This window comes from Pseudopipra pipra, chromosome 14 (genome assembly GCF_036250125.1).
Source record: "Pseudopipra pipra isolate bDixPip1 chromosome 14, bDixPip1.hap1, whole genome shotgun sequence".
Lineage (NCBI taxonomy): Eukaryota > Metazoa > Chordata > Aves > Passeriformes > Pipridae > Pseudopipra > Pseudopipra pipra.
The window spans coordinates 4,580,837-4,603,870 of record NC_087562.1 but is presented as its reverse complement, the minus strand read 5'-3'; the positions used below and the strand labels follow the sequence as shown (position 1 = coordinate 4,603,870).

The 23,034-nt window shown below is 42.0% G+C and overlaps 1 long non-coding RNA gene across 6 annotated transcripts in view; it reads left to right on the top strand.

Annotated features, from left to right (window-relative positions):
* The window catches only part of LOC135421991 (uncharacterized), a 377,077-nt gene that overhangs the window by 373 nt on the left and 353,670 nt on the right, over window positions 1-23,034 (top strand). The gene's annotated exons all lie outside the window — the stretch shown is intronic.

The window sequence follows — 23,034 nt, the reverse complement described above, 5'->3', positions numbered from 1 at the left end:
CATATGGATGGTATTGATAGCTCGTTGATGCCGAATTCTCTTGCACAATCCTATTTTATTTACCACCCACCGTGTTTTTTATTTATTTAAGTCAAGTGGATGTTGTGCTCGGAACAGTGCTGTTGAAATAAGCAAACGTGGTTGGACTTTGCTGTGTCCCGAGCAGGGCCCTGGTCACAAACCCCAGCAGGGACTGGCACTGACGTTCCCAATAATCCTGTTTGGTAGGATTAGAAGTCTATACCTCCCTCTTTTCCACCCCCCTGGATTGCTAGTTATAACAGGTGTTTTGGAAACAGCAATGTTGTGCCCTAATACAGGCATTCCTGTTTTCCAGAGTTCAGCATGATATTGGAACTGCACCTGGCTCTGGAAGAAGCCAGGAATATAAGGTCATCCTCAAAGACAACTGGCATTGTTGCAGTTTGTTTTCTTAGTGATTCATTTTGGGTGGCATAGTGGTTGTCACTTGCTTGGATATTTTATAGTATTGTAATTATTTATTCAGTGGCACTTAGACCATGTGTGCAATTCACAGAACAATTCACCTCAGCTGTCTCTGTCAATTGACAATTCCAGCTTTAGTTCTTAAACTTTCCTGTAGCTTTCAGAGCTAAATATTTGTGTGGATTATGTAGCTGTGTTTTGGTTTGGTTCATATTCTAACATTCTTGGTAATGAATATATGAAGTGCTTTGTGTCTAAGTGGCATTAGTTAGACAGCTGCGGTTACAAACAGCCCACATAATCATATTAAATCAATATTAAATGTGCGCTACTGAATAGTTGTCTTTGGGATGCTGATGGTCCCAATTTAATTTCAACTCCATCCCACTAGTGCTTCCAAAAAACCTCAGAGGAAAACAAATCAAAAATCAAATCCCCAAATGAGTAAGTCCAAATGGAATAACAGAATCCTCATAATTGGTCCGCAGTGGCTTCATTTAAGGTGGATGTACAAGTGTGTGGTGTGTGGCAGCAAACAATCCAAAACCTGTTGGCTGTTCCTGTCACAGAGAATTGGATTTGAGATGTTTTTAGTGATAAGAGGGTTTGTTTATTTTAACTAGGAAAATAGAAGAGGCTAGTTGGAGTTATGACATTTGGTGTGGGAAAAGATGTAAATACTAGAAGTTTCTTCAGAAAGCCAGTTTGCCCTTGCTGTGCTGCAGCTGTGCTGCTGTTGGTTCTGTTTGCAAGATGGCCAAGAGTAGATGGTGTGAGGGCTAAAATGGGGCACCGGCGTGGAAACCTAAAACTTTCCTCTGGACCTGCTTGGTATTCAAAATGGAGCTACTTAATTGAGCTGGTCATAACCAGAGCTAAACATTCTCCCTTGAATTTTTTGGGGCTGGGCTTGTGTTCAAGGGCTTCTGTCTCTGCTGGGGCTCTGCTCAAGGGGAGGGTGCAAATGAAGCAGTGGAACTAAATCTCCTGGTTGGGAAGTTGCATTATTGCTGCAAGGAGTGGTGCATCAAGTGGAAACCAGTTCCAGTGTGCAGTGCTCACTGGAGATGTTGCAGTGTTGTCTCTAGTTGTTTGTTAGATCTTACCATGTGTTAGAAGATACTACATAGAGAAGTTGTGTCCTACACGTTATGCTGGGGAAGCAGAAAGGGAAGGCACCTGCAGGGGAAGTGAGAATTCTCCCTTTGAGCTGCAAGAACCTTGTCCATTTGAAAATATCTGTGTTTTAATAGGTTGACTGTCTGGGGCAGAACTTGGGACATTAATCACTGTGACTTTTATTTGTAGCTTGTTGGGGCTGGCATTGTTTGTGGCCATAGATCAACAGGTCAGTGTCAGTGCATTGTGGTCCTGCTGAGTTGAAGTTTCCTTACACCAAAAACGGGGCTTAAGAGATGTGGGTCACACCAGGCAAATGCAGGTCAGGTCCACCTGGGGCTGTGTCCTTTCCTTAGTTGTTGTGTCCCTTCCCTTTGCTGCCAGGAGGGTTACAGAGGTTGCCCAGCAATTCTTTTCTGTTATTAAGGAAGGGGAAAAAGTGAAGGCACCAGTGTAGGTCTGTTGAAATTAATAGTAGCATCCAAAGCTACGTTTGCAGTGGTGGGGTATGTGTATTTATTTATTTATTTATGTGTAAATGTGTAAAAAATTGTACAACGAAAGAAAGGAAATGGCCAATTTAGCCAACTTTTCCAATATGGAAGGGTTCTGGTTCTTGTTTTTCTCTCCTCTCCCTGCTGTATCAAAACCCAGCAGTAATACAACTCTGCAGCTTAGTGAGGGCGTTTCCTTCTATTTGGGGATTTTGATCCGACATATGAAAAGTGAAAAAGTATTACCAAAAATCAGGAGAGAAAACAAAATACATTAATCTTTCTGTTGTCTTTTGAGACACTGCAAATAGGCATTTTAATTTAGGTGTGTTTGACTTGGCTTTGACAGCGAGAGAAGCTAAAATAGCTTAGCAGCAGCAAGAAGTTTGGAATTATCATCTGTTTCTGTGCTAACCTGCATTTTAGAATTATTTAAGCTAAGTGCAGAATTATGTTCTGAGTCTTGCCATTCCCAAACAAATCAGATCACTAATATAGTGAAGGATGTGAATGGTGTACAAATACAGCAAATAAGGAATTTGCTATTTTTCAGCCCATGAGAAAGAATGACTGACTGGAAGATTTGCATGCAGACTACACAGATGCTAAGTATTTTTCCAGAAATAAGTATAAACAATTTCTCATAATAAATACCTTTATTTCAGCGTTACCAGCAATGACAAGTAACACAAGTTATTTTTGTTGCTGCCATAAAATCGTTTAAGTCATTATGGCTGACTCTTCAAAGTCAAATCACCATATTCTCATCTTCAGTTCAGCTTCCTACTAAAGTGATGATGGATAAATACTTGAGCACAGCCCCTTGGGGTCTGTGGTATATTGCAAAGATCCAGAATTTAGCAGATACAGCCAAAAATAGCCCAGGGAAACCTCAAGTCTATCAAGACCCTTAGATTTTAGTGATGCACACCCCCCCTCCCCAAAATGCCGTGGACTTAAACATCTGTGAACTTAAGTTCAGATTCAGATCTGGTTTTATTTTACAACTTCCTCTTATCTTTGTAAGCAGAACCAAAACCATGGTTTCAAGTCGCTCTTGTCCTGAGAATTAGAATGTGTGAGCTTGAAACTTGAATCCAGATTCAGTGGTTTAGGCTTGTGCTATTTTTTTTTTCCTTTTTTAAATGAAACAAAGTATGAACAACCACCTCAGCAGCTGGCCAGCAAAGCTGCCATTTTCCTGGAGCTAAATTCGGATTCTCTGTTTAAGTGTCAAATTGGTCCTCAGGAAAGGGAAGAACAGAAGGTGCTGCCCTGAGACTGTTGGCAGGTGGCAAATTGACATCACATTTTCTTCCAGACCTTTGCTGGACCCCTCAATCTTGCCTTGAAAGCCAGTCCTGGAATGATAATGTGTTGTTACCCTTGAGCAGAGAGTGCTTCCAGCATAGAGAGCAGTTGCACACACCCAGAGTGGGTGAAGGAATCAGAGGAGATACACCAGCCATTTTCTGTTATATCAACTATGTAGACAGGGAATTTGTAATTGCACTTGGTTTTCTGCAGAAATTGTATTCTATTGCATTCTTTTCGTAGCAGCATTAGGGAGCTCTTTCAGTTAGACATCTTTTGAAATTGGTTTAAAAGAAATTGTATTCTTCTTAGCTTGCAAATAGGCACTGGAGCCAGGCTGGTGGTTTTGTTTTGCATGGTTGTGGGGAATTGTTTAATTCTCCTTTCTGAGTCCTCTTTCTCTAGGTCAGCAGCCAGCAGCAAGGAACATCAAGTAAAAATAAAACTCCTATTTTTAGTTCAGCTACATAATGTCCTATTTATAATACTGAAATTTCAGCTACTACCTGGCCCCCTTCAGTTCAATGAACCACCTCTCCTGTGTTAGCCCTCTTTGCTCTTTTTTCACACCTGCCCCATTGGGTTCTTTTGCAGTTATTTTTGTAGGTTTGGGGATGCTTTTCCAGGAGGGCTCTTAATTCTGCCCAGTGCTGACAGCAGTCAGTTCAAGCAATTTGACTGGAAGTGAGGGCAAGGAGCAGCTACCAGGGGATACTCAAAACTTGGCATAATTCATCCTCAAAATTTTACCACCATGGAACTCTGGGGGTGGGGGGGGAAGAAACTGCAATCATAATGATATATCAGTTGATCCAGATAAATGTTTGCTTCTGCTTTTAATCCCTCATGACTACTGCAAATAAGACACACTAACTTCATTTTCCTTAGGATGATACATGACAGTAATTTTCTTTTTTTCCCCCCCTTTTGTTTTGTGGAAATTTTAACACAGGCCGGTGAGAGGGAGCCAAAGAAGAGCATGAACACAAACATTTCATGGCTGGCCAATAAACTGCCTGCAGTTGGGGAGTGAAATAGTTAAAAATGTGTTGCAAACCTCAGAGCGGAGCTGCAGTCTGGGGTTTTGGCAAGTAAAAGATGGCCCTCAGCACACAGGACCTTAGGAAAAATACATTTGTGCAAAGGCAGTTTTTACCCTGCCCACAGTCTTGGAGATAAGGCAGGAACTGGAACAGGAATAGTTCCAAGATACATTTGTCAGAGTGAGAAGGAAATGCTGACGTGCTCCTGGGCCAGGTCCTGCTGCCATCATAGAGGGGCTTCAAAACGGGGATTTCTGCCTGGCTGAGCCAAAACTGAGGGGGAAAAATCCCCAGACAGAAGCAGCTCATGAAACCACAGAGACCCAATTATCCAGCAGGGGCCAGGCACTGAAAATAACTTTTGTAAAAAACATTTTATTTATTTCCTCCATATGATGTATCTCGCTTGAAAGAAATGAAGTGACTTGTAAACCTCCTGCTTTTCAACGGGGTTGAGTCATGCTGGAGACTGATGAGGAGCTGGGTGGGGGCGGAGGAGGAGGGAAAGCAATTCTGGTAATATGGAGACCTTGTCATTGTGTGGCAAAGTTTTGAGTTTTTAAGAGCCATGATTATGCTGGAGAGACATTTTTGCACGGTGTGTGTGATCCGTGGTGCTGAAAAGTGAATAAATTGAGCAAGTGGCTGGCCAGGCATGGTCATGTTACTGTAGCAGAGGTGTCAAAGTCTGATGGCTGGAAACAGCAGCTCTTTAGGAAAATGGGGAGCTGCTTTAAAAGAGCTAAAATAATCTAAACCCACAATTTAAAAAGAAACAAGCAACAGCCCTGTACTCGTGGTATTCAGTGGCAGAGGTACAGAACACTTTATGTAATTAGATTCCATGAACAAATAGCTCTGCATTCCATGAAATCTCAGTTATCTTCTGAAGGACAACAAAAAGCTGTTGTTTCTTTGTGTCCTGTTTCATCTCCTTGTTTGAATGTAGATCCAAAGAGATTTCCTCCTTCTCAGACAGCTCTTTTTTCCCCTTCTTTAATATGCAGAATAACTGATATAAGATGAAAATCAGTGAGGTATAAACAAAGGAAAGAATATCTATCTTACTGCTCTGTCTCAGAATCTTCATCTCTATTTGGGTGAAAGATTCCTTTTGGAGAGGAAGGTGGTGCTTGGAAGGAGATCAGGTGGGATAAACGTGGAATTCTATTGTTATATTTACTCTTGCAGTGTCTGTGAGCCCAGAGAAAGGTGGCAGGGTACAGATATGCAAAAGTGGAATATTTGAGGGTTGTAGGTCCCTGCCTGAGGAGAGACCACATGTGTGAATGAGGTTAATAGAAGGGTAAAAATAGAAAATGGGAAAAAGTGATGGGGTGAGAGGAGCCCCTTGGAAAATGTCCACAGGGTGTGAAGGGAGGAGGAGGAAGAGGAGACTGAATGAGCTGTGAGAAGAAGGGCTGGGAGGCAGGATATGAACTGTGCCAAATGGAAGTTTTAGTGAGAGATGGTCAATTTGGGATGTCAAAGATATCAAAGGGGGTTTGTAAGAGATAAAGAGAAGACAACGTTAGGCCTTGAGTTTATAAAGGTCAGCAGTGACAGCTGAGCAGGAGCTGGAAACTGCATTTCTGTAGAGCTGAGGTGGAGACTCACAACACCTTCCTGAGTGAAGAAATTCCCATTTTTAACCTTCTTTACCTTGAACAAGTTATGATCCTTTCACGTCTTGTAACAGACATCCTCCAGCTATTCATTAAATGACTAACATTATTGCACTTTATACAGTCATAAATAATGTGTGTTAGATGTGACCATTCCTGGCAGAGCTCCAGATTCTGTTTCTGCAAAGAAGCATTTGTTTGCCCTCTACTTAATAACAATCAAGGCAAGGAAGATGCTGCTACAGTATTTTTTAAGATATTTGGAGTGTTCACTGCAAGTTAATACATTCAGTTCTCATTGCATTCTCCCAATAATTCATTTTAAAGACAAACACCCACCTCTTTCCTGAACTCCCTTCCTCCGTTCCCCTCTCACTTTGAGCAGAGTCCTTTCCAAAGCAATCAGCGGGGTCTGACCCAAACATAAATATGCTAAATAATGCCATTGTTTTTCTCTTTTCCTCAAGTATTTTTTCCACCCTCCCTTGTTTAATGCAAACCTATTTGATCCTTGGCTTTGTGGAGCACGACACATACATTTAGTATGGCCTTGCACTTATTTCTGTGTATTTAATTTCAGTATCTTTTTTTGGCCTTTTTTTTCATGAACTTTGTAAACTGGTAAAGTTTTCAAAGCTGATGCTTTCCTTGTTTCTAGAGCCTTGAAGTGCCAACTCAGTAGAGCTACATCTGCATTTGCAGTTAAACATCTTCACTTAGAGACTGGTTTAAAACAGGAGAAAAGTAGTGTGGAAAACCTGGGATTCACAAGACAGCATGGTAATTCCTTTCATTTATGTTAAAGAAGAACAGTTCATGGAGGTAGTGATGGCTTTAAATATTTTCTTTCAGTTAAATAAAAAGCTACCATTGCTCTAGAGCATAAAATGTGACAATAAAATGGGAATACACTGCTTGCTTTTGCACACACACATTCTGCCTGCTCTGCATGGAAGGGCATGACCAGAAATGAAGAAACAGTTTCCATCCCTGGATCTTTGGTTCTTTAATACCACTGGTGCTCTGAATGGGATTGAAAATATTCTCCATGAGCAGGGAGTGTTTATGAGTGTAGGTGATGAATAATTTCTGCTGGTGCTGTAGCTGTTCAGGCTTGTCTGTTCCTTGGACACTGAACAGGTCGGGTTTGTTCCTGGGGAACGAGGTCCCCAGTGCCTCTCTGTTGGGTTGTATCAGCAGCATTATCAAATCAAACTCCAGGGGAAATTCCAGCAGGAAGGCAGCTTTTTTCTGGTATATGTGAGAATTATGACTGGAACACTGCTGCAGTTTTTGATTTAAATGTCTTGATTTTTTTTTTTATTAGTGTGCAAAAAATTACTGAGATATGGGAGACATATAAATTCCATTTGATGTTTGAATATGTATGAGAAAGAGAAGGCTGTCTTAGGAGACATCTTCAGAGAAGAGGGTCTTATTCACAGGAAATTGGGAGCACAGTTCAAAGAATATATTTGAGAAAGTCAGCAGCATTGAAGCAGCCAGAAGAGCTTGTGTGGGGAGAGGATACTGCACTGATAATAAATAGAAATACAATGCTACTGCACCCAGTAAGGACGTGGAAAACAATTGTAACTGCCTTCCACTGAGGTGGAAGTAATGGAGCAGAGATGAAGCAGAATTTAAGATACAAACAGTGGCTTCAGAATCCAGAGTTGATACCCTTAAATATCTTGGATACTGAGAGCCTTCAACATAGTGCCTCTTCCTCGAATAGTTTTGTAAAACTTCAAATACCCAATTGATTGCCAGCAGTCAGATGTCCCAGAGCACATGACATTCACAGATTTGGTCAAAGCCACCAGAGTAGAAAAACTTCCAGTTAGTTAAGTAGGAGTTTTTCTCTCAAGAGCAGTTCTGAATCTGCTCTTTCTGCAGAGCATTTTTTTGACACTAATTCCTGCTTTGCATATGCATAAGCAGGACTCGTCTGTTCTGCTGTTGGATGTCCCAGGTTTCTTTAGAGAGAAACCTCTAAAGGTTTCTCCCTTCGGTTGGAGAAATGGAGAAAAGCACTAAAATTACCAGGTATGTGTCTCCTTTAATTCAGCTGTGGAAAAACTCAGTTGTTCCATCAATCTGAGTGACAGCTTTGGACAAGAAATTATCATGTTTATTTTCCTCACAGTCATCTTCCTCATTGTTAAAGGACAGGCAAGGAGATATTGTTTCTCTGATGGTGATGTTCACGGCAGCGTAGAAAATTAGCTTTAAGTAGGTGTATTTCTGAAATGTGTGTTTTTCAGTCCCTGACAGGGATGGGAATGTATTGGCTGGTATGGGTTTAGTTGCTAGTTAGCATATTTTTGTGTTTTATTCTTGGGACCTGTGTCACAGATGCCTGTGGCTCATCAACAAGTGCTCTGTGCATGTTTTTTGTGGTAAAATTTGGTACAAAAATTAGGCTTGTACCCAAAATCCTATTGGTCTAGTAATCACGGCGGTGTTGGATCAAGGGGTGAACTTGATGATCTTGGAGGTCTTTTCCAACCCATTTGATTCTATGATTCTATGACTTGTCATGCTTTTTTTGGTTTGAAGTAAGAACAGAACCATGCTTCTAAAAGTTGTTGCTCTGTTTGCAAATGGTTAAAATTAATTTATTCTACACAGAAAGAGAATGAAAGCAGATAAAGATCCTCTTGACTTATTCCTCCTGTCGTGTTCTCCATTAACAGTGGCACATGAAAAGGAGGAACATGCTATTCCTTGTTCCTTTGCTGTTAATATGAGGTGGTTATTCTTGACTGGAATTTGGAAAAAGCAGTGACATTTCATTTAGGGAATTATTCCTGACTTGATACTTGGTGCCCCTAAACTATAATTCTCATGCATTCTCCTGAATTTTATCCTTTTCTAAACTCTCTTAGTTTTGGCCCTTTCTGCTTTTTCTCTTTCTCCGTTTCTGTGTATAAACATAAATAAACCCAAATGAAGATAGGAAGTAGCTTTTGATACTAATATGTGCAACAGGAAACTTCCTCTGACAGGAAACTTGCCTGAGCCTGTAAGAATTACAAACCCCTCGGGATGTTGCCACTAAGACTTCCTAGAGGAACGTGATCCATTTTGGTTTTCAAATGCAACCAACTCCGAGGGTCCCCTCACTGCTCTTCCTTCTGACACTTTGCTGGAATTCTGGAGAAGGAGAACTAGGAGCCCTTTTTAGACAATCTCCACAATTCCCTGTGCAGGAGAGTTTTTGCATTCCCCTCAAATGTTTGCACATCTCACAGGTTTATTGACCTCTAGGACAGACAGAGCTTTTCCTGTGCAATGGTGCATAAGGTGTGTAACAACAACCCTTCTGACTTTCCACCCTTCCAACCTTCCAAACCTTTTAACCCTTCCAACCTTCCAACCCTTCCAACCTTCCAGCCCTTCCAACTTTCCAACCCTTCCAGCCTTCCAACCCTTCCAGCCTCCCAACCCTTCCAAACCTTTTAACCCTTCCAACCTTCCAACCCTTCCAACTTTCCAGCCTTCTAGCTCTTCCAACCTTCCAACTCTTCCAACCTTCCAACCCTTCCAACCCTTCCAACCCTCTTGCTTTTCTGGGTATGAAACTCTCCTAAGTGTTGGGTCTTTCATGCCTTGGCTGTTTGTCTTAGTGCTGTTCCCTTTCTCAGTGGATCCAATATTGATTCTGCAGCCATTGAGACATCCTTTCTCAGTGGATCTAATCAATATCTAATATTGATTCTGCAGCCATTGAGACATCCTTTCTCAGTGGATCTAATCAATATCCAATATTGATTATAGCAGCCATCAAGGCACGTTGAAATGCTCAGTGTAACCTGCTGTCCCTGCTGAGGGAACAATGTGTGTGCCTGTGTTTTGCCTCTCCTCTGACGTGTTTGCTGCTTCCAGACACATGGAATTCCAAGCTGGCTGAGCTGTTTTCCTTGGGTAGTTGTGCATCATACCTGATTTTTTCCCTACATCTCCCCGAGCTGGCAGTGATTCCAGAGGCAACAAAGCAGCTCATTGGCAATCATCCAGGAAGAGTTGCTTTGTTTTCTTTATTAAACTGTGAGTTTATAAGGCAGAGCCTGGCATGGGCTTAGTTCTAGGAAGTTAGAAGAGCCTGGAGGGTTTTCTGTGCTACCCCAGCAATCTCCTGGGTGCCACTGGGAACGTCCCCACCGTGGTGTAAATCGCTGGGTAACTCAGCACACCTTTTATTTAGCTGAATATAAATAAACAGCAGGATACTTGAAAGAAATAACACTCCAGAGAAAACACAATCCTAGTGCAATTAGAGCATTTCTATTTAGATAATTGCTCACAGAAATTATAAGCTTGGATCTAATCCTCAAAAGATACAGAAAATTGGCAATTCCAGGATGGTGTGCTTCTTTCACTCCTTTTCCCCCCTTAATGCATTAATATCTTTGTTTCTCAAACCCTAAATGCTGAATTTTTTTGGCCTTTTTTCCTACTGTAGTGAGAGTGATACTGAAAATGACAAAATAGCAAAGGATGCCTTAGAGATAATCAAATTTTTGAGGCAATCTGCGTAGACAGTGATAACAAGCATGGTAATTTACTGCTGCTTGAGAGAAAAACATGACCTCATGCAGTTAGTGAGGGGCTTGCCCTAATTATGGGTGCAGACAAGGTGGTCACTGGGGTATTGGGGAGACAGGCAGTAATCCCCACAAACAAGTACTTACCTCAGTGACACTGCTCTCTCCCACCCTGCCTTTTATAGGCATAGATTTTGGGAATATTCTTTCCCATTTCTAAGAACTGTAGCTTGGTGCTTAGGCCAGGAGGTAGAAATGGGGTTCTGTTCCTGACTGTCCTCTTGACTTGGGATGTGAGTTTAGGGAGGCTAATTGCATTTCCTTGGGTTTCATCTCATTGCTGGATTCATCTCATGGCTGGGATTGCCAGCCATGGGTAGAGTGCTTTGAGTGACTTCATGGGCTTTAATTTGGTTTCTTTCTTGACTTCTCTGGTTTAATTTTTTTTTTTTTAAATCCTTAAATTTTCTGTTATACCGAGGCCCTTAAAAGTCAGAAAATTGAGAGTATGAAGACAATTCCCTGTTACATTACCCAGCAGAATGCTCTGAAACACTAGAGTTTTGGCCAGGAAGAACCTGTTTTTAAATACTGGTGTATAAAACAAAATTACCCCTGTAATCCAGGTCACTGCTTTGTTCAGTTGTGTTTTCTTAAATGCCTCCTCAGTCCTCTGTTTGCAGAGCATTCTGTGAGACATATTTGCACTTGCAGTTTATAGAAACACTTGCTGCCTTGAACACCTGCCAAAAAGTAGATTTTGAAAGGATGGAACTAGAATAAAGATCTTAGGTTATGTTGCAGTTCATAAGATTAAAATCAGATGTTTTTAGAAATAACATTTCAGCACGTTAATTACTGAAAAATGATTGAATTCATTGATAAATCAAAATGTTAAGTCAGTAGGAAATACCCTTATTGGTATTGAAAACTAGCTTTGTATTTCTATGAGAAGATTCCAGATCAGAAAACTAAAATGTTGCTCCATGTATGACCTCAGTCATTGGTTAGAGGAGCAAAATGTGCCCTGGAGTCATTTGTTCTGTGTGCAGGTTTTTTTCTGTGGATTCCAGAGCTCAGATTTTTTTCACAAATATATGAAAACATGGGTAGGGATCCATGTGCAGTTTCTGTGCATGAGGCCTCTTCCCCAGCTCTTCAACATTTAGGGGAAAGGAAAAAGTGTGGGTGTGAAAGTACGGGGGCAGTTTGAGAAGGTGCTCTTTAAATGGTACGGGATTGTGTCATTCTCTCTCATAAATTACATCCTCAAACCACCATTTACTTCTTAATCCTGCTTTGAATCATGAATATTCATCTAATGGTGTTCTTGGTTCTCCATGGAGCTCCCACTGCTGAAGAACATCTTTCCACAGCCACCAAAGGGTCTCCCTTCTCAGGACCCCTCTGGGCCTCGGGCTCGCAGGGGTTGCTCTGCTGTGCTTGAACAAGCCTGGAAGGTCTCGGTGCAGGAGGAAGGGATGAAGCTGCTTGAATGTGATGCCATGGATCTGTTCCTGTCCCTGTTGGGAGCTAAACCTGACACAGGCTCAGGCTCTGCTCGGTGACTGGTTTGATTGATTTGGAATTGGTAGAACACAGCGCTGGTCTGCTCCGTGTCCTCCCCTTCAGCGTCTGGGTGACACTCCCAGTTGGGTGCAGAGTAAAAGCCACAACAGTTGGGGATTCTTCCGAGCTGAGGAAATGCTTGTTGACAAATTTCCTGGATTTCAGTTTTGAATCATGCTGTTGGATCAGGGCACAGCAGACTCGGGGGCTGGTGAAGTCATCCACATTTTCCTTTGTTGCTTGTGGCCGGCTGAATGTTCACTTGTGTTCCTGCAGGACACAAGTTTATGAAGTTGATGTGTTGTTATCAAAGCCTTTTAGTGTGGCCATTATACACCTCTTTTTTTTTCCCTCCTCTTTAGCAGTCAGCCATCTGCAAGAGCTGTTTGTTGTATCCAAGTGATTGTGAGAGCATTCAGTGAGCTCGTAAACAATGGCAGAGCTGGTTTCATTAGCAAAGGTCGTGCAGAATCAATGTCTGGGGCTGATTCCTTCCTTCTTAAACTTGTATCAGTGTAATTCACATTTAAGTGGTTAACTTCTGATTTACTTGAGCTCAAGTGAAAACAGATAGAGGTCCACACACTGACACTATTCATGTTGATGGGAAACCATTTATATTGCTGCCAGATTGTTGGTTTTTTTTATTACAGTGGCAGTGAATAAAAGCCAGAATAAATTATAAAATTCACTATCTATAATATGTGAGAAACTGAGCCACCTTATACTAGCCCTAAACTAATTCACAACAGTCATTTGTCTTCATTGTTTTCTGCAGAAATTGGCTGAACTTTTTAATAGACATAGCTTTATGTGGGCACTGATTAAAAACTATTGTTGCCTTTCTTAGTGTTAAAACACTCTGCACTGATTGTATAGCATTTGTCCCAGAGAGGAAAACAGTAGAAGGGCTCCCATGTCAAATTTTTATTCCTGTGGCTTCTCAAAGAATATTAAAAAATCCCACCAAAATCTCATTAATCCGAACCTTGGCTTCTTGATTTCCACATTCCTGTGGGGAATATATCACAGATGAAGCAGGCATTCTCAGGGGGATTGTACCTCATTACTTGGGAGAGTTAATTGGTAGTGCAAACCCCACAGAAGCATCTACAAGGTACCTGAGCTGTCCACAATAACCTCATTTTCTAGCCTTGAAAAGAAAAAAAAGGAGAGAGCTCTGTGCACTTAAATATTATGAATTTAACTAGGGTGAGTCTACAGGACTGTTTTCCATGCGGCTTTTAGGTTGAATTTTGGGGGGAGGGTCACTGTGCTCAGCACTGAGGAGCACGTGCATGTGGATGTTCTGGGAGGGACTTTACCACCAAAACCAGCTGCAAACTTCCCTGTGTCATCAGATTCCTGTGAATTCATGTGAAAGACAGTGGGGCTGGAGAGCAGGGGCTCGTCTGTATGGAAAATGTACAAAGGATGTGAGTCAGAGGGACACAGCAGCATCTTCTGTCAGCTCCCACAAAAGGCTGCCTGATCTTGGAACAATGTACCTGATTCTCCATTGGCATTGGCTTTTCTGAAGTACAGTTTCCTTTTGCTTTGAATCTCCTTTTAATGCATGGCTTGGTTTTGTTACAGGAGCAAACAGAGGCCTTTTATTTGTGTACGTCTGTGGGGAAGGTCCCCTGGCCTGTTCAGCATTCCAGCTGAATGGATATTAAAAGTGGTGCTGACAATATCATGTCATCACCAGTTCTTTGGAGCTTGGCTGGTGCTCATCACAATGTTGAGTGTTTCTCTGCATTCTAGAAGGCATAAAATTACCAGTGCAGGAAGGGGGCTGGATTCTGTGTGAAAATAAAAGCAAGATTGTATTAAAATAACACAACATTTGAAATGACAGCAGAGGCTTCTCAGCATTCACTGCTGTAGCTGTTGTTGCTTCTTTCCTTGCCTGGAAAGTCTGTATCATTCTTCAAGAGCTTTATGATTTTTCTTACTGCCAGTGGTTAGCATGTATCCATATCTAAAACTGTCCTGAAGATACCCTTTCTTCTTATAACTGTTCATTCAGGAGAGTAAATGCTGATTTAGGTGCTTCAGGCAGGTTTTGGGGCACAGGAGCTGCTCTTGTGGGGAGACAGTTTCAAGAAAGGGCAGAGAATGGCACCGAGATGTGGCTCCAGCAGCTCTTGCTCAGGCTGAGGTTAAAGGCCTTTGTTAGTTTGTTGTTCAGCAGTTTGTACCTGTGCAAAGTACAGGTAGAATGGCACTAAATCAAAGAAGTTGCTTCCACAATTGCTTCCCTGTCGTGGGATGAAGGGCCAAGAAGGTTGCTTCTTACCTCCCCCTCTGCTCTGCATTGCCTGGTACACTGTCCCACATCCTGGTCACATCAGCAGCTCTGTAATTCCAGATCCACAGAACAACTGTTTCTGCTTTTACATCATTTCATCCACTTTGGAGGTTCTTGGGCCATAAACTGAAGCTCATTTTGCTGGCAGAGTCTGCTGCTCCCAGGAGCTTATCTCTGCCAGAGGTTTCTGTATTGCAGCAGCAGCTGTGTGAACATTCCCCAAGAAATTCTAGCTGGAGTGTGAATCCAGCTTTGCTGGAGGGTACAGTCCTGATGGATATCGATGAGGAGGTGGAGATGGGTGCAGACTTCAGCTGAATCTGGCAAAGATGTTCTGTCTGTGGTTTCCAGTAGTTTGTGGGCAGGTGGCCATTTTCATCCCTGCAACCTGTTTCTGTCAGATTAGAGAACTCTTCCACAGCTTTTTCTTGTAGCTTGTCAGGTTTGGTTGAAGCATTTGGGGCAGTGCTTACTGAGCGTGTCTGAGGAGATGGAGGCTCTGACAAAGAGTTGAAGGGTGCAAATCCCTCCTAGAGTTTTGGGTGGTTACAGGGTTTGTGATGCCAGCCCTGTGTAAGCAGATGTAGCCTGTGTTGGTTCACACCTACAAAAAATGTAGCCTGTAATCCTGGAGAAGCAGGAAAAGCATCTCAGAATGAGGAAAGAGGCACTCACACTGGTTTTTCTCCTTTTTACCATTTAGCCCAGGCTCTTTTTCTCTGCTGGTCTCTATAGTTGCCCGTTCTTTGGGACAGTAGTGCAAAATTTGAGAGGTTTAGAGTTAAAATATCAGATCAGGGGCAGCCAGGCAGCGAGAGGACAGGGAGGGATTTCTGGCAGCGGGAGAAGGGACCGCTCTGTTCTGTAGGACAGCAGGACACGCTGCTGGCAGGGCCAGGACCGGGAATGCTGCTGCTCACTGGAACCTCTGACTGTTGTCTGTTCACAGCCAGTCTGAGTCAGATTGTCTTCCTTTGTTTTTCCTTGTTTCCTTCCCTGCCCTGTGAGTTGATCCTGAGCACTGCACTTGCTCTGGTGCAAACAGCAGCAGCTTTGAAGAACTCGGGGTAGAGGAGGAAATGCGCACAGGACACGTCACACACCAGGAAACCGGGAGTGGGCAAAGCAAGGAAGAGTCAGCAGCAGAAAGTCAGAGAGTGCAGGGAAGAGTGGCATCTTCAGGAAGGCTTATTAGGAGTCCTTTTTGAGTCCAATACATTTTAGGGCTGAACCCAGCAAAGAAGCAGGAAAGGAGGAGATTCTAGACAGTGCTTTTCTTTCATGACCAAGCAAGCAGTGTTTGGATGAAGTAGACTTTTATTGTTTTGAAAATAAAGCAGTGCTCAAAGCCATATTTGGTTTAGCACTTTTCATTAGAGCATTGAAAGACCCCCCCCAGCTTCTACTGTGAAGAGCCCACAATAAAGCAGCTGAGGCAAAGGGATAAGGAAGCACGTGAAACCATGAGTGTTTATTGTCATTTTTCAAACACATGGAGCAACAGCAATAATTTGCAAGGCTGTCTACAGCAGGGATTTTTGGGGAGTGAGTGTTGTTTAAAGTGGTTCCTTCCATCAGGACCAAAGAATATGTTGTTCCAGGGCACTGTATTTGTGAAGTGCCTCAACTGCCAGGGATACAGGTTGTACCTACACCTTGCTGATTGTCAGGGAGCTCAAGCAGACTGACCCTCAGGGATCTGTTCTCCTCTTGTCCTCTGGATGTTATTGATCCTGCTGCAATGCTACTTGTACATGTTCTTTCCAGGTTTTCCATTGTTTGACTGGCTGAAAAATGCGTTTCTGGCTTAATGTTTTGGCACTTAAAACATTTTATTTGTTAGCCAGCTTTCAAAGAGGAAGAGTGAAATAATGTTTCTGGAATGGTATACTGGGAGTTAAGACATCGAGTTAAGCAATTCTGGTTGTGAGTCACTGCAATATTTACCCAGAATGCATTAAAACATGTTAGTGATATTAAAAAAGACCATCACCACTTCATAAAACAGTTATTTATGCAGTGGCAGGAGAAAGTCAAGAGCTCAGAAAGTTTTGGTCTGAGCTTGTTGCCATTGTGTTACAGAAATGCACTTGCCATAGCTAAGGTGTAATTAGCTTTTAGGTTAATATTACAAGGCTTTTGAATTACCTTTCCTAAAATACACAGCAGCTCTACCTTTTGTTTGGTTTTCTTTCCACAAATTAGACACTGCACATTAAGGAATGCACTTACATCCAGAACACACAGGCACTGTTTTTTCTGTCTGTCTTTTCCTTTTAACCAAGCAAACACTGGAAAACAGACATAAAATTAAATGCAGGACAAATGTCGTAGTTATTATATGCATAAGCAATAAGTATAATTTTGAATATGACAGTATTATCTGTTGTACTCCAAAGCAGGGAAACTACATCTTTTCTACAGTGACAGAAGCAATAGTAAAAGTTAAAACATCATTTCTCAGGTTCTATAAACCAAACTGACTGATGTGCTGTCTGCTGAAATACACATTGCTTCAAAATTGATGCTGCTGTTATTTTTTATATGTCTAAACTCCTGGTGATTTGTCTTCCTGAAAGACAGAAAAAAAGAGGTGGGGGGAAGAGATTCCTAGCATCTGCCCATAAGTAAGGATTCTTTTTATTCTATATTTCAAATCTTTCTTGATCAAACTGATGCCATTCTCTGAGCTGCTTCTCCAGAAGGAAAAATAGTTTTTAGCCTGGAAGACAAGAATTAAACAGCTTGCCCTAGGGGGCCCTAAAACTAATACCAAGAGTGAACACTCTTCTAATTATTCATTCTGGTGTTTCAGGTTTGAAAAATGGAAAGTAAAACAATTTGAATAGTCTTTCTAAATGGTTGCATAGTAAAAGATTTTCATGTCATGGGAAGAATAGGAGATCTTGATCTTAACAGAGAGGAAGCCCTGAGATAGTTTAGAGCTGTCTTGCAGTACACTTAGCCTACTCTTTTCTGGCCCATTCTGTGTTTTATCTGTTGAAGAGGAAATATAATATTTCTCATCAGGTGGGATAAATGACCCTTCCTTCTCCCATTTGTGTACTAAAGATAAAGCTGTGGCTTCCTGGTTACTGTAACTCTGGAGACACCAGGCTTGCAGCTGGAGAAGGCCTTCCTGCTCTCTCCCTTCCCCCATTTTCTCCCTTGTTCAATAAAAAAATCATTATTTGTCTGTTTAGCATCCTGTGATGCCTGAAGGGGTCAGTTAAGTGCTGTTTCTTGCATGAGGGAGAGGAGGAGTGGAGGGGGAAGGGCAGGGGATGCTCTCCTTGCCCTGAATTCCTGACAGCACCCAGGGGCAGGGCTGTGCTGATCAGGTTGGTTTGCTCTGAAGGGGTTTTGGTGCCAGTTCCAGTGAAGAGCTGGGAGCTGCTGTGAGGGGCAGGAACCTCTGCACTGGTGGTGATGAACATCTGGGGACAAACCTTTTGGGAACAGCTGTTCCCAAGGTGGGTGTTTGTCACAGCCCCCCTTCCTCCCTGCAGTGCTGGGCTAAGGATCCAGTGAATGAGGTGGCTGCCTGCAGAGCCCTTGGGTGTCCATTGGGTATAGAAAGCTCTACATGTTCATTTCTTATTATTTCTTATCCTTTCCTGTTTGGCAGCTACAATATTTTAGTTTATTGGGATACAGAGCACAGGGAAGTTTTGCTGTGATACGCCTCAGAAAAATGCACTCGAACATCCTGTGAGTTAAAGGATTGGCAGAGATCTTTGGTTTGCAAGAAGATTTGGAGAATGTGCTGCTCTTTATTTTCTTTTTTTCCCTTTAGTTAAATGACTTGTTTCTTCAGGAATTAATAGGCCCATCTATCCACTCTTCCCATCTCTTGGTCAAGGATCTGTAATAAGATAAAGCAGAGAGGAGCAGGTGGCAGAAGTTGTTTTATGGTATTGCCACTCTGGTCACCTTGAGTCTTAAGAAGACATTGATTAAGAACCCATGACATTGTTTCAACAGAAAAGATGAAATTATAACATAAGTGTGAACTCTTATTTCTTTTCTCCAGCCCTGCCACCAGAGTTTTGGAGGAAACCTGGCTATGAGTGAGTGCTGGGTCTCTCCACAGTGCTGAACCATCCCACCAGGAGCTCAGGGAAGCTCTGGAGCAGCTTGTCTGTTATAAACGTTATTATGATGAAAATAATAAGATAATTAATTAATCTGAACTCCTGTCATTGCAGGAGTTCAGTACACCCAACATAAAACATACTTAAGGCAGGTAAAAAAAATTGACAGAAAGATTTTCTTAGATCTTTATCTTCACCATTCTCTTTGTTGTCATTTTTCCCTTCTTGGTTTTCTTTTTCAGAAAATACTGTTAAATGTCAACAGCACAGAGCTTGGAAATTAAAACTTGGATAAATTATTATCTAGCACAGCATACACTGATGTATTAAAAATTATGGAGGCAAATATCTTTTATTAAAGCAGAGTCTTTATGCAGATCATAGCAGCTGAAGTTGGTTATTTAGCCTTTCAGAGAGCTGGTTTATATTTTATGATGGGAGATTAGAAGCATTATTGAAATGTGATAAAAATCAGCTGCACATTCTCAAATTAGTGACACTATTTCATTTGGCTGCTTTGTTTGTCAGAGGGTTCAATACCTTCTGCAGTGTAGTGCACACTAGAGGACCTTCCAAATGAAAGCATCCTAGATTTGATATTTGTTACATGACCAAGGGAAAAAATCTTTTAGTAGAATTATATAATGAGCAGGATTCTCCATGGATGTAAATTCTCACAGCTCCATAGATTTTAGTAGATCCTGGCATATAATGTGCAACTTGGGGATCTTGTTGGGAAGAATTTTCCTTACAATATTTGATGCCATGAATGTTTATTTTTATCTTGCTTGCAAAAACGACTTGCAAATATCTACATTTAAAAAAAAAAAGCCAGATAAATGTTATTTGAGCAGTTTAGGAGGAAGAAGAGCCAATCCAAGCACTGCCTTTGAGCTTCATTCGGGCTGGGAGAAGGACACAAGTCTGAGCTGACAGCAGGGGTTGGATTTAAACCTGAGAAACCTGGTTTGGGAAATTGTTGTGTTCTCAACTTCCTGCTGGGTTCACTCACACCTATAAGAGGATATTGAGTGTTGATGTGCTTGATTGATAAGAGGAGAGAGTAGTGTTATTTTTGGCAGATGATACAGACTGGTAAAAATCTGGTATTGTTTCCTACAGGTCAGTAAGAAACAAGAAATTGGGTTAGTGATTTTTTTTTATATTATGTTCTTTGGCTTTGGCTTTCCTTGTATAAAAATGTCACGACAAAGTACTGTGGTTACCCCCAAACCAGCCCAAGTCTTCTGCAAAGTCATTCTTATCTACCCCAGCTCTCACATTCTAAAGTGAGACATAAAGAATTAAGGGAAATATGTAAACTGAGCTGACTTTGTGATCTTGTAAATGCTGCAAACAGCTCAGAGTCCTTGCAGTACATCTCTTTGAATATTGGTGCCTCCTGGTAGGTCTGAGGAAGGGCAGCTGGGTGTAACAGGAGGCTTTGGGTTCATCCTAAATTCTGCTGAGAAGACCATGAGCTTGGAATCCAGGAAGCTTTAGGGCACGTCAGAAAGGGGAGGTAAAACTCTTGTGTTACCTGAGGACTGTGGAGGCTGAAAAAAATCAGTTAAATTTCATCTGTGGTTGCAGCTTTGCTGCAGCAATCCCTGCACATGGATGCACCCATCCACAGCTGGTTTTTAATGTAATAAGCAGTGCACATCCTTTTTCTGTTCCACATTGTGCTTCTTCCTCCTCCTTTCAGCAGCCCTGAAAACTGTTCTTGCAGATGCTGATAACACCCGTGTACAGAGACTGTGTGAGGAAGCCACAGCTTCCAGTAATAAACACATGGTTCTCCAGGAGTGTGTGTGTGTTTTCTGAAGTACTTATAGTCAGAGTTCAGAAGGAGCAAGTTATTTTGGGAGGTTTTAGTGTTGCTTCATGGATAATTTCTTCTCTGCAACAGCCAGCATTCATCTGCACTTCTTGCTCCTTGTGGAGCAGAGAGAGAGTTACAGGGAAATAAACTCTGATGAGAAAAGTGGTGTCATTGAGGAAGATCTGCTGTGTGAAACACTCTGCAGCCTAACTTGCCGTGCTCAGAAAATAAATGAATTTTAGGATGTGCATGCCTCCATCAAAAACCTGAAACTTTGATTGCTGGTTTCCAGTTTATTGTAGGTTTAAGTGTCAGCTGAGCCTGATGGTGAGAGGTGTCCCTTCTGGAAGTGTTCTATGCAAATTGCTGAAAGCACGTTGTGAGATTTGCTGGCAAGGGAGTCATTTCAAGAGTGAAATTTGTGTGTGAACTTCCTGCCATTAACATGCCCAGCAACTTGGTATTTTGTTCTTCTCTGATTTTTCGGGTGACCTACCCACAACATTCCCACTCAGCCACATAGACAAGAAGATTAATTCCTTCAGAGTCTTTCCTGTGTATTTGTTCTGTAATTATCATTTTATTTCAGGGCAGTCTGTGAGATGTGAGGACTATCCCCATTTTACAGGTAATAAACTGTACCAAAGGAAATGAATGAGAGTTTACACCAGTGCTGGTGGCCTAAATGGGGATACCTGGGACCCAAGGTAACTCCAGGATCAGGGAACAGCTTCCAGTGCAGCTACTCAGTATTCAGAGACATTGTAACCAAGGATCCCTACTCAGGAGGAACAAATTTGCTTCAAAAGAAATTGTTTCAAATGAGCTCCTGACCTTCAGCAATAACACGGGAGGCTTTTCCTCTAAGCAAACCAAGCCCTGCCTGGATCTGTCCTGAGCAACAGGGAGTGTGGAAAAGAATATTGTGGAATTACATAATCTAGGGCCAGATGATACTACATAATGTATGGGATGTTTCTCCAAATACTACTTCTGCTGGCACCTTGCATAGCACCTCCCAAGTTCTCTTCTTTCCCTTCCCACTGAAAAGCCTTATCCTGTGAAATGTGTTTTAGTCCTTTTCCCTCTTTCTGTGCTGTTCTCCTCCATGCAGCCAGACTGGCAGGGGTGTGTAAAGTCTGGCAAAGGCATCATCAGCTGAAAGGAAAGCAGAGCTGCCCTGCCAGGCTGTTCCTTGGGGCTGCCAGGACAGGAGAGTTCCTGGAGCTCAGCTGGTGCCGTGGAATTCCCGAGCATGGGACAGTGCAGGAGGCTTTGTTGGGCTTCATCTGTAATGACTGGCTGCCTTAAAGTATAAAGCAAATAACCAGGCAGAACATTATTGCTAAATGTAATCCCAGTGACTTGGTGTAACCCCTTAGTACTTTTTGGGACGAACCCTCTTTCCCAGACTGGCTTTCTGTGGGAGATCATACCTTGTACCTGGAGCAAGGTCATGGAACTGCTGCAGCCAAGGTGCTCTTAGCTCAGGCTGTGGAAAACAAGTTGGATTTTTGTTTCAAGGTGTGAAAAGTCCAGTTTTCCCTGCCCAGTCTGTGGGGTTGTGTGTTGCTGTGTGTAGTCTCATACATCAAATCTGCTGCCATGTCCACCCTGCATTTGTGTATAAAATAGGACAGTTTGGTTCAACCTTTGGCTGTATTTATATCCCTTTACTTTCTTCAGTGCATAAAAATAATGAGGCATCCTGGCATTTTAGTATTTAACAAGTTCTCTACCCATTCAGGGGTTTTACTGGAGGTTGTGACTGTAGAAAAAAAAAATACAGTGTCTCTGTGGCCATTGTATTGCATCGATTGAAGAGCTGTATTGAAGTCTTATTCAATGACACAGAGGAGAGAATTTTTTAAAATACAAATATTCTTTGGCTATTATTGCTGACAGAGGTAACAATAGAAAATAATGATATTTTAATGGAAGTCAGTATTTCAAATGTACTGAGTACATGGTGGCACTAGTGACTTTCTGTCCACGGAGCATCCCAAAGGCATATTTAAGGTGCATTAAGCAATTACTGTTTAGTGTTTATTTTAAAACACTTATGAAAGGTAGAGCCCAACAGGAGAGAAACTTGTCCATGCTCTGTGATTTCATTTGCAGGATGGTCAAGGGAGAGCCTGTAGTTTGTGTTTCCCTTTTCTGGAACAAATTGCCTTTACTTGTGCACTTGCTAAATATGCAAGTACAGCTGAGCAGCTCTAGTCCTTATATTTTAATTTGTGGGCATTTTTACTTGTGTGTGTAAGTTGGGAGCTGCAAACTGGAACTCAGAGATTCATGTGCCTGGTTTTGAGGACATAAATCTCCAGTTTGGATGGTATGAACACCTAAACCTTCTAAAGGTGAACAGAGAGAAGAGGGATGATGTGAAGCTGTTGAAGTATGTTAGTGGAAGGGTAGAAATGTTGAAGGCTGTGAGTAGCTTGACTTTCTTTGCCCTGAGTGAATTCTGCACGTTGTAATAAAAGCCCAAGTGTCTGTTGGGGTGAAGGAGTAATTCAGTGAACTGTCACAGCTCTCTCCCACTCCCAGGACAGTCAGCAGTGATCAGGAAGGACATGGGGATTCACAGCTGATCTTGCACACACTCAGTTAAAAATGTTGGCTTTTTGCTTCAAA